Source organism: Vulpes lagopus, chromosome 6, assembly GCF_018345385.1.
Source record: "Vulpes lagopus strain Blue_001 chromosome 6, ASM1834538v1, whole genome shotgun sequence".
Taxonomy (NCBI): domain Eukaryota; kingdom Metazoa; phylum Chordata; class Mammalia; order Carnivora; family Canidae; genus Vulpes; species Vulpes lagopus.
In genome coordinates, this window is record NC_054829.1 from 62,857,973 (window position 1) to 62,872,866 (window position 14,894).

General features: G+C 35.4%; 1 protein-coding gene and 1 pseudogene across 1 annotated transcript in view; one reads left to right on the forward strand and one right to left on the reverse strand.

Moving 5' to 3' along the window:
• The window catches only part of NUBPL (nucleotide binding protein like), a 216,033-nt gene that overhangs the window by 54,241 nt on the left and 146,898 nt on the right, over positions 1-14,894 (reverse strand). The window lies entirely within an intron of this gene.
• LOC121493620 lies at positions 12,335-13,117 on the forward strand (annotated as a pseudogene).

Sequence of the window (14,894 nt, forward strand, 5' to 3'; positions counted from 1 at the left end):
TAGCGTCATGGTAACCTCACCTCTGGTAAAACCCTCTCAATCTCCACACTATAAGGATCCCATCAGGACAGACTAAATCCATCTAGAAGTAGAGTTACCAAGGTAGTTCAGAGATGCTCTGTGGATAAAGAGACAGCACTACAGCAGAGAATTCACTAATATAGTTAGGAAGTCAAACATGTGCATCAAATCTGAAGTGGAAGGTGCCTGGGTGTCTCAGTTGGTAAGGCTTCTGACACTCAGTTTTGGCTCAGGTTATGATCTCATTCAGGGTCATGGGATTGAGCTCCACATGCGGCTCAGCAATAAGCTTGCTCGAGATTCTTTCCACTGCCTCTCCATCCCCCTCTGCTCCTCTCCCTGCTCATGCTCATGTGCTCCATTTCTCTCTTTCTCTCTCTCAAATAAATAATAAATACATAATAAATAAATAAATAAATAAAACCTTTAACAAGTAATCTGAAGGGGAATATACAACAGCATAAAGGGAGGATCAAAAACAAATGCCACTGGTTAGAAAGATGGGATGAGGTACAGATCCAGGGGAAGAATTCAGACCAGAGTGTGTTGAGAGAGGCTCTGTGCAGTACTTTTTTTTTTTACACGTAACATATAACCTTTATTTTCCTCTAAAGGGTTTGAGATAATAGGATTTTTGGTATCCAAATATAATACAGTCACTGAGCTTTTGTCCAAAGCCATTTAAATAACATTAGAACATTGTTTTTTCATCTGTCCTATAGACACATATGCATTTGTGAATTGCTATAACATCACCATTTAAGCAATTGTCTTTCTTTTATTGCTCTTTCACTTTGCTTCTAAAGATATCCAAAACTTGAAAGTTATGCCACCAGGAATAATTACTAAATCTGTGTTATTTTTATCTATCTATTTATTTATTTTTGGTCAACCTTATGAAGGGAAACTACTCCCAACTAGCACCGATTGGGTCATTTTAGGCTGATAGTCCTTCTCCAAATAATAGTTTATATTTTATGTTCAAAATAATGCCCAATAATTTGAAAGTAACTAAAAAACTAAATGAAGGCAAATCCCTTCTTTCGGAGGAGATAAAAGTGTATCTTCTATCTAGGCAGACAAAATAAGTTATCTTTTCCAGGACATTAGTTATGAAGATGTGGTGCTATGTATGGGAAAAGAACATGGGCCACTTTCTTCCATGTACACTCCTGTTAAGAAGCTGACTAAAGCAGCAGCAGTCAGGCCTCACTCTAGAGGATACTGGAAGCACAAGTGCATATAGTTGACCCTATATGCTTAAATGTGGCCTGTGTAGTGATGCTGATGGAAACTGCTACCCTAGAGACTGACTGTGATAAACTACTTGAGCCAGCTGTGAAGCGAAAAATGGAATGCATCTCTGGGCCTTTCTTTTCACACTTACAGCTCAGCCTGCCTGCTGAGCTGCTGCTATGTATGTATGTGCGGGGGGCCGGGGTGGGAACCCTGAATAAATTCCTCCAAAGGTACTACCAACCCAAGTGATAGTAATGTTCTGAGAGCGAAAAGAAGAGAAACTCTACTCTTTATTTTTCCCTTTATCATCATCTCCCGTTTCCTCAGTTGTTCTAGCAGAGGTAGACTGGCCCTGACAATCTGGAGATAGCCTCAATTCACAGAGGACTTCTCATCTAAAAGTTGATATAGGGATCAATCTTTGGTAACTCTGTATCTAATTTCTGAACTAAAATTTAAAAGATTATCCAATTCCCAGGTCAGCCTATACATTTAGACATGTAGTGCTTTCTTTAATATGGAAAACTATAAAACTATAATATTCTTTAAAAGAATATCCTTAGGAAAAAAATATTGTATTGGGGAGAATTCAGGGTCCTGAAGAAGCAGGGTTATAGCTGTCATAAAGGCTAAATGGAGCCTCACTAAGAGAATCCACATTCATTGTCCAAGGGTTCTAATGCTATTAAGGATATTACAGAACTTAAGGGATACTTGCTCCAGGAGACCAGCCTACCCAATCGCACCAGCGAGGAATGATGTGAAGAGCTGGCCAAGTTGCCATTTATTTAGTTCTAGCTACCTGCCATATGAAGTCTTACTTTAGAGCTTTAGGGCTTTAGGTCCATCAGGTGGAATAGGACTAGTGGAGAGGGAAGAGGTAGAGAGTGGGTCCACAGGTAACAGGTAAAGGAGAGCAGGAAGAAAAGAACTGTTTAGTGTTAAGGTAGGCACTAAACACTTTTTTATATACATGATTATATCACATTGTAAAACAGGCATTATGGTCACTATTTTACAGGTAAGAATACTGAGAACTAGAGAAGTTAAGGAAGTTGCCCAAGGTCAGGCTGTTGGTAAATGGTGGAGCAGTGATATAAATCTTGGTCTGTGTGACTCAAGTCATATTCCCAATCTCCCAGAATATGGAGTGTACCATCACTCTTCTCCAATCCCCTGAAGAGTTCTGCTAGCAAACTTCATTATCACAAGAACATAGGAGCTTTACTATATTACTTTTTCAGTCTAAAATAAAATCTCTGGGTCTACAGACCCAGAGAAAATTATTTACTTAGATAATATAAATAAGAAATAGAAGAATTCATTCACTTCCCTTATTTTTTTCCTTTTCTGGTTAATTATAATGTTTCTTTTACTTCTGAGAATTTTTTATGGTATGTCATAGTTGGTATTCTTTCCTTATATGATCCTTTAAAAGTCTTTTATATTACAGAGCAAGAGTGCTGGTAACCATGGAAATGTTAACTGTCAATTTCCTGACTTTGTGCTGTTAAAGAATATTTTAGTTTTCAATAATCTACTATTAGATTCTGGTTTTGTTTTAAATCAATAACCATAATTCTACCAACCACTTATACAAAAGAATTATCTGGAATTATTATTTTAATCAAAGTAAATAACTTATAAAGACTAAGAACAGAAAATAAATACCTTAAAGATTTTTTAAAATATCTATAGCTTTTGAACATAATATTTTTGAAGCTGGCTCAGATTTTATTCTAAAAATTTAAAGATCTAAATCATATCAAATAGGAAACCAACTGTGAGAAACTATAATTCCATATGCCGTTACATTTTAAGTGTGAGCTATTATTTTTTTTTTTTTTAAGTGTGAGCTATTATAATGCAGCTTTTGGATTTTAAATTCTGGTTCAGAAATGACTGTTGTTGTTGTTTTTTTTAAATATAAAAGCAGCACAGGAAAAAGAGAGCTTGGCAAAAATCTAGACTATGACTCTAGCTGAATACAGACAAGAATCCAGATACCTATTCATCAAATAGAAGAGTTTTACTCAGAAATTGCATATCTAAATTCCAATCATTATTGTCACAATTAGCTATATAACCATGGGTCAGAGAATTAACCTCACCGGACCTCCGTTTTCTCAAGTGTAAAATAAAGTATTTTAGATAAGATGATCACTTTCTTTCCAACTACCTAAAAAACAAAAGTGTGACTATGATTTCCTTGTGTCAACTGAAAAATATTTGTGAGGAATTTTACAGGAAAAACTGAATAAAAGCTATTTTTATACAAAAGCACCAAAGTAAAACAAGCTCCTTTATTTTCCAAAATGGGGATACTCTATGTTAAAACAAAAAAACTAAAAGTTGGGCAGCACAGGTGGCTCAGCGGTATAGCGCCGCCTTCCGCCCAAGGCGTGATCCTGGAGACCTGGGATCCAGTCTCATGTCCAGCTCCCTGCATGGAGCCTACTTCTCCCTCTGCCTGTGTCTCTGCCTCTCTCTCTCTCTCTCTCTCTCACGAATAAATAAATAAAATCCTTAAATAAAAAAAACCTAAAAGTTGATTTGGTATATTGAATAAATTTTATAGAGTGATCAGATTTCCTTTCAAAAATTTAGCTTTTTTTTAGAATTTTTCAAAGAACTTATATTTAAATTTGCATTGAACTACAATCTACTCTGAATGCCATCTTAAAATGCCTCATCCTAGCTCATCTAGAAATTAATGTGTTATATCTATATGAAATGTCATAATTTGCAAGATTGATATAATCCTGAAAAGTTATTGAAGGGACTGCCACTGAGGTGAGGAATAGGAAGGAATTCAATCACAAACCCTTAAAGGTTGAGAAGTCTAATCTCAACTAATATAAATTTATAATATATAATTTATAATTATATATAATTATAAAATATATTATAAAATATATAATTATATATAATATATAATTATAAAATATAATAAATATATTATTTTATATTATATATAATAATTTATATAATATATAAATATACATTATATATAAATATAATATATAATTATATATATAACATATAATTATAAAATATAATTTATAATTTCCAACTAATATAAAACATCTTTCTATAAACAGTCATGAAAGGGATATATATACTCAGCCAACAAAAGAAAGCTCAAATCATTCCAATGCTTATCAAACATTCAAATACAAATTTTGGATCAAGAAAAGGATGGAAAAAAAAAAAAAAAAAGAAAAGGATGGAAGAAAATTGTCACTTAAGAACCTTTCCTGTCCACTGATAGACAAACAGATAAAGAAGACAATATTGTGTAGCTAGAAAAAAAAAAGATATTGTACCATTTGAGACAACATGGATGGGCCTAGAGGGTATTAATGTTAAGTGAAATAAGTCAGACTGAGAATCACAAATACCATATGATCTCACTCATATGTGGAATCCAAAAACAAAACCAAAATAAAATACAAAAAATAAAAACAAATGAATAAACAGACAAAAAACAGAATCAGACTTATAAATACAGGGAACAAATGATTGACAGAGGGGAGGAAGGTGGAGGGCTGAGCAAAATAGGTAAAGGGGATGGGGGTTACAGGTTTCCAGTTATGGAATAAATAAGTCATGGAAATAAAAAGCATAGCATAAAGAATATAGTCAATAATAAGTAATATGATGCATATGGACAGATGGTAACTATACTTGTGAACATAGCATAATGTATAAATTTATTGAATTACTATGTTGTACACCTAAAAGTAATGTACATAACATTGTATGTCAATTATAATAAAAAAAATTTTTAAAGAATATTTCTGGGGTGCCTGGGTGGCTCAGTCAGTTAAGTGTCTGCTTTCAGTTCAGGTCATGATCCTGGGGTGGAGCCCCACATCAGACTCCCTGCTCAGTGGGGAGTCTGTTTCTCCCTTCTTCTGCCCTTCCCCCCCACTCATGTTCTCTATCACTCATTTGCTCTCTCTCTCAAGTAAAAATATTTTAAAAATCCTTTTTAAAAAAGTATCTTTTCAAGATGTGGTTTATGTATACAATGGAATATTACTCAGCAATTAGAAACGACAAATACCCACCATTTGCTTCAACATGGATGGAACTGGAGGGTATTATGCTGAGTGAAATAAGTCAATCGGAGAAGGACAAACAGTGTATGTTCTCATTCATTTGGGGAATATAAATAATAGTGAAAGGGAATATAAAGGAAGGGAAAAGAAATGTTGGGAAATATCAGGAAGGGAGACAGAACATAAAGACTCCTAACTCTGGGAAACGAACTAGGGGTGGTGGAAGGGGAAGAGGGCGGGGGGTGGAGGGGAATGGGTGACGGGCACTGAGGCAGACACTTGACGGGATGAGCACTGGGTGTTTTTCTGTATGTTGGTAAATTGAACACCAATAAAAATTAATTAAAAAAATAAAAATAAAAATAAAAAAATAAAAAAGTATCTTTTCTATTTATTTCTTTTGCTACAGGTGAGACTACTCTACTTCTGAGTGACCTACTTATTATACCATACTACAAAATTTCAGATATGCTTTTCTGACTTGTCTTTAGTTGCTATGGGAATTGATATTTATAAGACCTTCTCCTTTTAAAAATATGAATGAGCACCTACTAAACTATATAAATTTAACTTGAAATTATAGTATAAATATACTTGAGTTTTTAAAAAATATTAAATCTATAGCATAATTTTTATAAACTGAATTTTCAATAAGAAGTAAGCAAAACTTCAGTAATAGGCATAAGGACTGTGTGAAAGTGTCAATTCATAGTATATCAGAAAGTCAGATGTGAAGATTTCATTATTAATTCATTATTTGCACTTATTTGAACAAACATTATTTAACTCGTCTGTGTTTCCATTCCCTCATTTTACAATGGTATAAACAGAGAACTGTAGAGCTCAAAAGGACCTCAGAGATTATCCTCCCCAATATTCTTATTTTACAGATAAAGAACTGAAACTCAGGAGTCAAATGACTTGCCCAAAACTCACTCTGCAAAATAGGGATAACAAAAACAACCGTTGTCTGCTTTATAGGAGTTTTTATCCAAAAAGGAAATGAGATCATGGATTTTTTAAAAAAGGCACTAGGTAATCAAGCCATAATATTAACACTGAAAAAATCACTTCAAATACAAGCCTGAAAACAAAAACAAAAACAAATACAAGCCTGTCCTGTCATATAAGTCAAAATTAAATTTTCTCTCAATTAGCATACCACATTTATTCTTCTAACCAAATGCTAAGAAAATATTTGCCCATTTTTGAGGTCACCACATTCCAAAATGATCGAAACAAGTAACTTAAATATATCTTTGCCATATGCCTACATGACACAAGCAAAGTTAAATGGCTTTTTGCAAATTAAAGGGAAATTTCTCATGAGTAAAACTAAGCATGAAAATATTCAATCAGAATATAATTTAAAAATATGTAAATGACTAAAAATAAGGGCTAAGAAGTAAGCAGAAGTCACACATGTTGGTTGAATGTATTACTTAGATTTCTACATTTTAGTGACGTGTACCTTCTTCAAGCTTACAAGTAGACCAGTCATCCACAAAACTAAAGAAAAAACAATACATTTACTGTTATAAGTGACTTCCTAATAAAAACTAAATAATGCAGCAGGTTTTAACTATAACTACTTTTAACACAAAGGATTTTGAGAAGGATTAAGGAATACATACATCTATGAGAATAGAGATGGAGGTGATACAGATAATATATGGGAAACAGATTTGAAGACTGGGTAAAAAATAAACACATAAAACCACCTAATTCCCACCACATCAACTTCAGCAATTTCCAACTTCCTAAACTACATAATTACTTCAGAAGTACCCAAAAGACATCTAAGAAACCTGAGATCATGAAATTGCAAAGAAATAGAAAAATGGACTGAATTTTATGCATCTCATTAAAAGACCATTAAATGAGCAGCTGTTCCTTCATTCTCATTTAAGCACATTGGTCATTATAACTAGGCTTGTTCACAATAGTCTTGTACCCCGAAGAGCAAGTGAACGTGGCAATGTATCTAGAAGTTGTTCTTGCCTGAAGAGGTATCTAGTGTGTTCATATTTATTTTAATATTACAGATCACACATTAATGTACATGCTTAAAGCCAGACTGTACATAAGTGGGTACAGAGGATAATCATTACAAAGTTTAATTACATAGAAACTAATACCAACTTTTACATGTGCCAACCACCATTCTAGACACTGAGAATATAGCAATGAACAAAACATCTGAAGTTCCTGCCCTCATGAAGCTGGGAAAATAAGACAATAAACAAAACACTTAGTACATTACTTGTAATCTTCATGAAAGTCATCTTTCTAGACCTCACTTTGCTCTCTATACAACTAGAAGAGTAATATTACTTAGGTAAGTATCATCATAACCTTCTCAAACAAAAATTATGCCAAAAACCTATGGATCAATAGGACTTGTACTCCAATTTTCCCTGATCTATCCCTCCCTCTAGTGGCACATACATAACAGAATGTAGGCTAGTGTAGGGGCCATAGCCATGCCATGAAACAGAAGAAAAATAATTGGATCATAATGAGACTCAACACAAACCCATGTTCTATATATAAACTAGCTACTTTGTAAGCTATGGTTTCTCAAATAAGATAATAATAATAAATATAGACTATTTGGAACATATTTTCTCAGCCTCACTTTCAGTACCAATGTCCAGAGAAGTCATTTTTATTCCAAATATCATAGCTGCCAGATTAAAAATCTTTATTATCAATTAGACTAATATTAATAAGACTGACTTTTTAAAAATATTATCTTTATTTATTCATGAGAGGCAGAGAGAGAGAGAGAGAGAGAGGCAGAGACACAGGCAGAGAGAGAAGTAGGCTCCATGCAGGGAGACCGATGTGAGACTTGATCCTGAGACTCCAGGATCGCACTGAAGGCAGACGCTCAACCACTGAAGGCAGACGCTCAACCACTAAGCCACCCACCTGTACCCAGACTATGATTTTTAAGTCACATTTTAATATAATTCTTTTTCTCTTCCAGTAGAAGAAATAATTTTATTTCATATGATGAATGCACACTTTTGCAGAATTGCATCAAAACAGTCCAATGCTTGAGTCTTATGTTTAAAACAGTAAACTAGAGGGTTGGTTCAATCAGTTAAGTGACTCCTGGTTTTGGCTCAGGTTATGATCTCATGGTCGTGAGACAAAGCTCTGCATCAGGCTCCACATTCAACATGGAGTCTGTTGGAGATTCTCTTTCTCCCTCTCTCTCCCTCTGCCCCTCCCTCCACTCATGTGTGCATGCTTGCTCTCTCTCCTCTAAATAAATCTTTAAAAAAAATAATAAAATAGTCAACTAGTTATGAATAAACAAACAAAATTAAAGGCTGAAGTTCTAAACAAGCTATTTTGGTACCAGCAAAGAAGATATATACAATTAACTCCTTGAATCAAGTATACTCTCAGTAATTCTGAAATATTAATGTATAGGACAATAAATCAGAGTAAAGAAATATATATAGATTGCCAACATATGTTAGCTAATGGCTTGAATCAATCAATCAATCACTACCCCTTCTCTTTCTCTCAATTCCCCAGTCAATACATGAAAAAACAGGGGGTGGGGGGACGTGCACACACACACACACACACACACACACACACACACACCCTACAATGAGAAAACTAAAGCTAAATCTTGGATACAAAAGAAAAAAAACTGAACGAAATGTGGATTAGCAATAGGGTCATGCTGCTGTCTTATTATTAAAATATTGAATCAGTCTTTTAAGGGCAGAGGACAAGTCTTACTTTTGTACATTCAGGCCAACCAAAATGCCAGGAACATATTGATCTAATAAATGTCTTATTTTGTTGGAAAACACAGAGAAAATTAAAAGAGACTTTCTACATACTCCCACCACCAGAATTACTAACCTCTGACACCAGAGCCCATATTCCTTTCACATAATGTACTGCCTTTCTTTTTTTTTTTTTTTTTTTAATGTACTGCCTTTCAATGTTACCTCTATCCTGTCTATTCCTCTTCCACCATTCTCCAAAAGGAGTACAGATGTAGATGTTTCTTACACAGACTCTTGATGAAAACTCATAGTATAAATTTCATGGTTTTGTGAAGGGGAGCTACATAAGTGATTCATGAAGGAAACTCAAGAATAACCAGTTAAACATTCCTCAGCTAGATTCTTTCAATCAGCAATCATCTTAAGCTTGTGACAGATATCTAGCCAAACACTATATATATAAACTAAGCTCAGCAGCAAATATCTATAAACCAAAAAATCATGCGTTCCAAAATCAGACGTTCAAATGCAAAAATGTTTTGCAGTAAAAATAAAATACTGACTGATATTCTTGCCTTCGTGGAGAGCTATCCACACCCATTAGCAGTGTAGGTCACAGATGTTCCTATACACAGGATCAACACATCTGTAAAAACTGAATTTGGTTGCATTTAAATTATCAAATAACTGTGGCAAAAAAGTTCTGCACATAAACTTCCATCAATACTCTAAATTTGTCCTCTTCTTTTCAAAACAAAGGAAACCATTAAAATCTGTCATCTGACATATCATTCACAGAAATACAAAGCACTCAAAATCAACACTGACAGTTATTCAGTGGTTTGCAGGCTCTGGGTTCCACACTAGGAGGTGCTATAGGTATGGCCACCATAGGAGAAGCAGCCTTGTTTTCTGATGGCCATCAAACTGAAGGAAAAACCAACTACTAATAAAGCTAAAAGTAAGGTGTCTGACTCTTTCAAGAACTACTCACTCAAAGATTTTTTATACTCAATTTCATAGGTCCTGTCACATCTTAAGAACCATTCAGAGTTCAGTTAAGTTAGAAACTTCCTTAAACATGAAATATTAAGCAATTATCTTTGCCTAAAGGCCTATGTATAACTTATGTTCTAATATACTTAGAAAACACTTTTACAAAATACTTTCACCCTTTATTTTGAAAACACAGGGTCTCTGTTCTCCAAAAAAAACTATGGCAACAATTCAATTTTATTCTTGGTAATTATAGGATGACTAAACTTTCTGATATGTTTGTCAAAAAGAAAAAAGAAAAGAAAGCAAAGCAAGAAACTGGTTCCCCAAGAATAAACAATAGGGAAAGGATAGTTTCTTTAGTAAAAGGTGCTGGGAAAACTGGATAGCCACATGAAGAAGAATGAACCTAGACCACTATCTTAGAGTCAATTTAAGATAGATTAAAGAATTGAAAATAGATCTGAAACTGTAAAACTCCTAGAAGAAAACAGGGGTATTAAGCGCATTGACACTGTCTGTATTTAACACCAAATGCAAAGGAAACAAAGGCAAAAATAAACAAGTAGGAGTACATCAAATTAAAAAGCTTCTGCACAGAAGTACCTGGGTGGCTCAGTTGGTTAAGCCTCCAACTCTTGATTTCAGCTCAGGTCATGATCTCAAGGTTGGGAAAGCCTCAGCTTTGGGTCCATGCTGGGCAAAGAGCGTGCTTAAGACTCTCTCCCTCTTCCACTGCCCCCTACCCCATTCCATGCCCTCTGTCTCTCTCTAAAAAAAAGTAAAAAATAAAAAGCTTCTGCACAGCAAAGAAAACAATCAACAAAATGAAAAGACAACCTATTGAATGGGAGAAAATATCTGATAGTCATCTCTGATAAGGGGTTACTATCCAAAATATATAAAGGGCTCATATAACTCAACAGCAAAAACAATCCAATTAAAAACTGGACAGAAGGGATCCCTAGGTGGCGCAGCGGTTTGGCGCCTGCCTTTGGCCCAGGGCGCGATCCTGGAGACCCGGGATCGAATCCCACGTCAGGCTCCCGGTGCATGGAGCCTGCTTCTCCCTCTGCCTGTGTCTCTGCCTCTCTCTCTCTCTCTCTCTCTCTCTCTATGTCTATCATAAATAAATAAATAAACCTTTAAAAAAAATAAAAATAAAAATAAAAACTGGACAGAAGAACTGAAAAGATATTTTTCCAAGCAAGACATAATAAATGGCCAAAAAGTTCATGTACTAAAAATAGAATTACCATATGATCCAGCAATCCCACTTCTGGGTATATATTTTCCAAAGAAAATGAAAACAGGGTATCAAAGAGATATCTGCACTTCCATGTTTATTGCAACATTATTTACAAGAGCCAGGTCAACCTAAATATCTGTCAATAAACAAAAGGATAAAGAAAATGTGGTATGCATCATATATACATATATATATATGCGCAATAAAATACTACTCAGCTATGAGAAACAAGAAGACCCTGCCATTTGTGACAAATGGATGGATCTTGAGGGTATTCTGCTAAGTGAAAATAAGTCACACAGAGAACGACAAATATTGTATGGTATCATATATGTAAAATTTGAAAATAGTCAAACTCAGAGAAACAGTAGTAAAGTAGTTGTGAGAGGCTGGAATGTGGGGGAAATAAGGAGTGGTTATTAAAAGGATAAAAACTTTCAGCTATAAAATGAATAAGGTATGAGGAACTATTGTGAAACATGGTGATCATAGTTGGTAACACTGTACTGTGTAATTGAAATTTGCTAAGAGAGTAGAACTTAAATATTCTCACTAAAAAGGGAGGAAGGAAGAAAGGAAGGAAGGGAGGGAGGGAGGGAGGGAAGTGGGATGGAGGGAGGGAGAAAGGAAGTAAAGAAGAGAAACTGGCTCTCAAAAAACTTGGTACAATGTAAAGGCACCTAGGAGAACATCAAACTAGCAAAGACAAGAATTTGGTTCACTTAGCCTCCACACACATCTATGTGTACCATAATCTGTGCTTTAACAGGTTAATAAACACAAACCATATATCCAAAAACAGTACTATCTCATATATAAAGATGCTCAGTACAATATTTTTCAAAATGAAGAAGAAATGGCTCAAACAGCAATATCCTTTAATGAGACAATAGCTAAATCATCAACCAACAAACTGGAGTTGTTATGTACGCAAAGACAGAAGTGCAGTCCAGTATCCTCTCCTCACCCAGGCTGGACCTGGACCCACAGTATTCCTCCTGGTTGAGATGGGCTCACCCAAGAGCATCCCAGTCACTTCAGTGCAGCCTCCACAGCACAAGCATCTGGCTGGGATGGCAGATCTTCATACACTTAGGCAGGCATCCTGTGCACCCTCATCCAGATGCAAACCCCACAGCCCAACCTACCCACAGAGAAGCACCTCAAAAGTCCTATTCAGGCCCAGGATTCAAATCCATGCATCCATGGATTCAAATCCATGCATGGATACCATGAAGACTAGTAGTGGAGACCACCCCCTCCCCCAAGCCCTCTGGTAAAACAGCTGAATAAAGTCTGTGAGACAGAAGCCCACAAATCAAATCTTCCCCGAGGGCCTGTTATAACCTCAGAGGCACCTTCATCTGAATTGGACTTGCCTCCGAACACCCAGTTATTCCAGATGACACACTGAAGCCAGACTGAGCTCCTATCTAAGCAAGTGTTTTCCAAGGAGGAAACAAGACAGCTCACAGAAAGCCCTATGGCCAGCCAGGGCTCAAACATCTTGAGAGATCTGAGACTCCTCAATCTTCAGGTTCTAGCGCAACAGAAAGAAATCAAATGGCAAGGTACTAGAGAGATCTCATTTCACCATCCAGCAAGATGACAATGCCTCTGGGATCCTAACACAAGAGGGTAAGCAGTTTTCTTCCCTAAGTGGAAATGTTAGGGAACTAAAGGAAGGGGGCATTCTGGGAACTGCACTTCTAAAAACTAGAGGCTGAGCAGAGGAGCAAAGCTGGGACCATGACAAGAAAAATCAGCACTTTTCCTTGGTAGAAAACTAGGCCCCTGAGACTCCAGCATTGGGATCATCCGGGGCCTAGTGATATTCTTTCTTCTCACCCTTCTGTTCCTGGGAGACTCTGAGGAAAGGCTCATTTTCTCTGACTCCTCCTAAACTAAGATAAATGTGTGGGCATATAAATAACTTAGAGATTCATTCTAAAGGCAATTCCAGAAGAGAAGTTCCAAAAGGGAAACTACCAAAGGAAATAGCCTTGGAGTAAATATATTATGCTTTGTTCAATCTCTATAATTCCTTACAATCTCTAAGCTCGTGTTTTCCACATGACAAGCCACAATAAACCTGTGTTGAAAACAGACTTAAATGAGGAAATGAGTAAAAGAACAAACAAGCAAATCCACTTAAAATAAAATGCGTCTTGGCACAGAGCCAAATCTGAAGAAGTTCCCAGATTTGTACCATTTAATAGAATACAGTGAAGAAGAGAAGCAGATAATGGCATATTTCTGGTGGAAAGGCCATGATCTACAATTCCCATATGCTACATGGATAATGATGAAAGGAACAACCTCTGCCATGGCCTAAATGAGCCCAACTATGCAGCACATACTGTGCTGTGGAGAGAAAGCTTCCTGAGGACACATGGAGGGAATCCACCAGCCTGCATCACATATGTATCTCTAATAAATATTACAGGAAAATTATTTTGTCAGTGAAACACATCATTTTATTCTAATAAACATTATAAACAACTTCCCAAAAGCCATTATGTTGAATGACAATACTTACTTAGATTTATTTATGTATTTATATATCATACATACATATATTTGTTTATATATCTTACATACATATATTTGAAAACAAATATATTATTTCTTTGGGGTTTTTTTTGTTTTGTTTTGTTTTGTTTTAAAGATTTTATTTACTTATTTTAGAGAGAGACCAAGAGAGAGCTGAAGAGGGGGAGGGAAGGAGGCAAAAGGAGAGAGAGAATATCAAGTAGACACTGTGCTGATCATGGAGCCCAATGTGGGCTCAATCTCATGATCCCGAGATCATGACGTGAGACAAAATCAAGAGTCAGATGTTTAACCAACTGAGCCACCCAGGTGCCCCTTCTATGTTTTTTTTTTTCTATAAAGAGAAGATCTCAATAATTTTACAGTTTCATCTCCTCTAATGCATTTATCTATAAAGTAATTCTCAGTGCCTTCTTGATGGAAGATATAATTATAAGTGTTTCATTATCATTCACATGAACCAAGAAATGTATGCCAAATTTTCATATCACATATATAAACACATATCACAAATTTTAACCTCTACTTATGTAGATACAAAAAACAGCTCTTAGACAAAATGTGACATTACCCAAAATACAAATATTTTTAAACAAATGCTAACAGAAAATTTGACATTTTGTGAATTTTCAAAAATCTTTCTGAAGCTTTGCTACAAAGCTAATTCTCTTGCACATGAGCCTTTGAAAACACTTATAAATGAAAATGCCAGTTGAATTTTAAATACTTTCACTAGGCAACAATACTATATACTGTTGATATTCTAAAAGTAAAAGATTAATAATGGTAATTTTCTTAGCATTCAATAGCTTCATAAACATTTAATTGATTCACCCTAAAAAATTTATTTTTTTATTTTTTAAAGATTTTTTTATTTAAAAAAAAAAAGGATTTTTTTATTTATTCATAAGAGAGAAAGAGAGAGAGAGAAAGAAAGAGAGAGAGGCAGAGACAGGCAGAGGGAGAAGCAGGCTCCATGCAGGGAGCCTGATGTGGGACTCAATCCTGGGACTC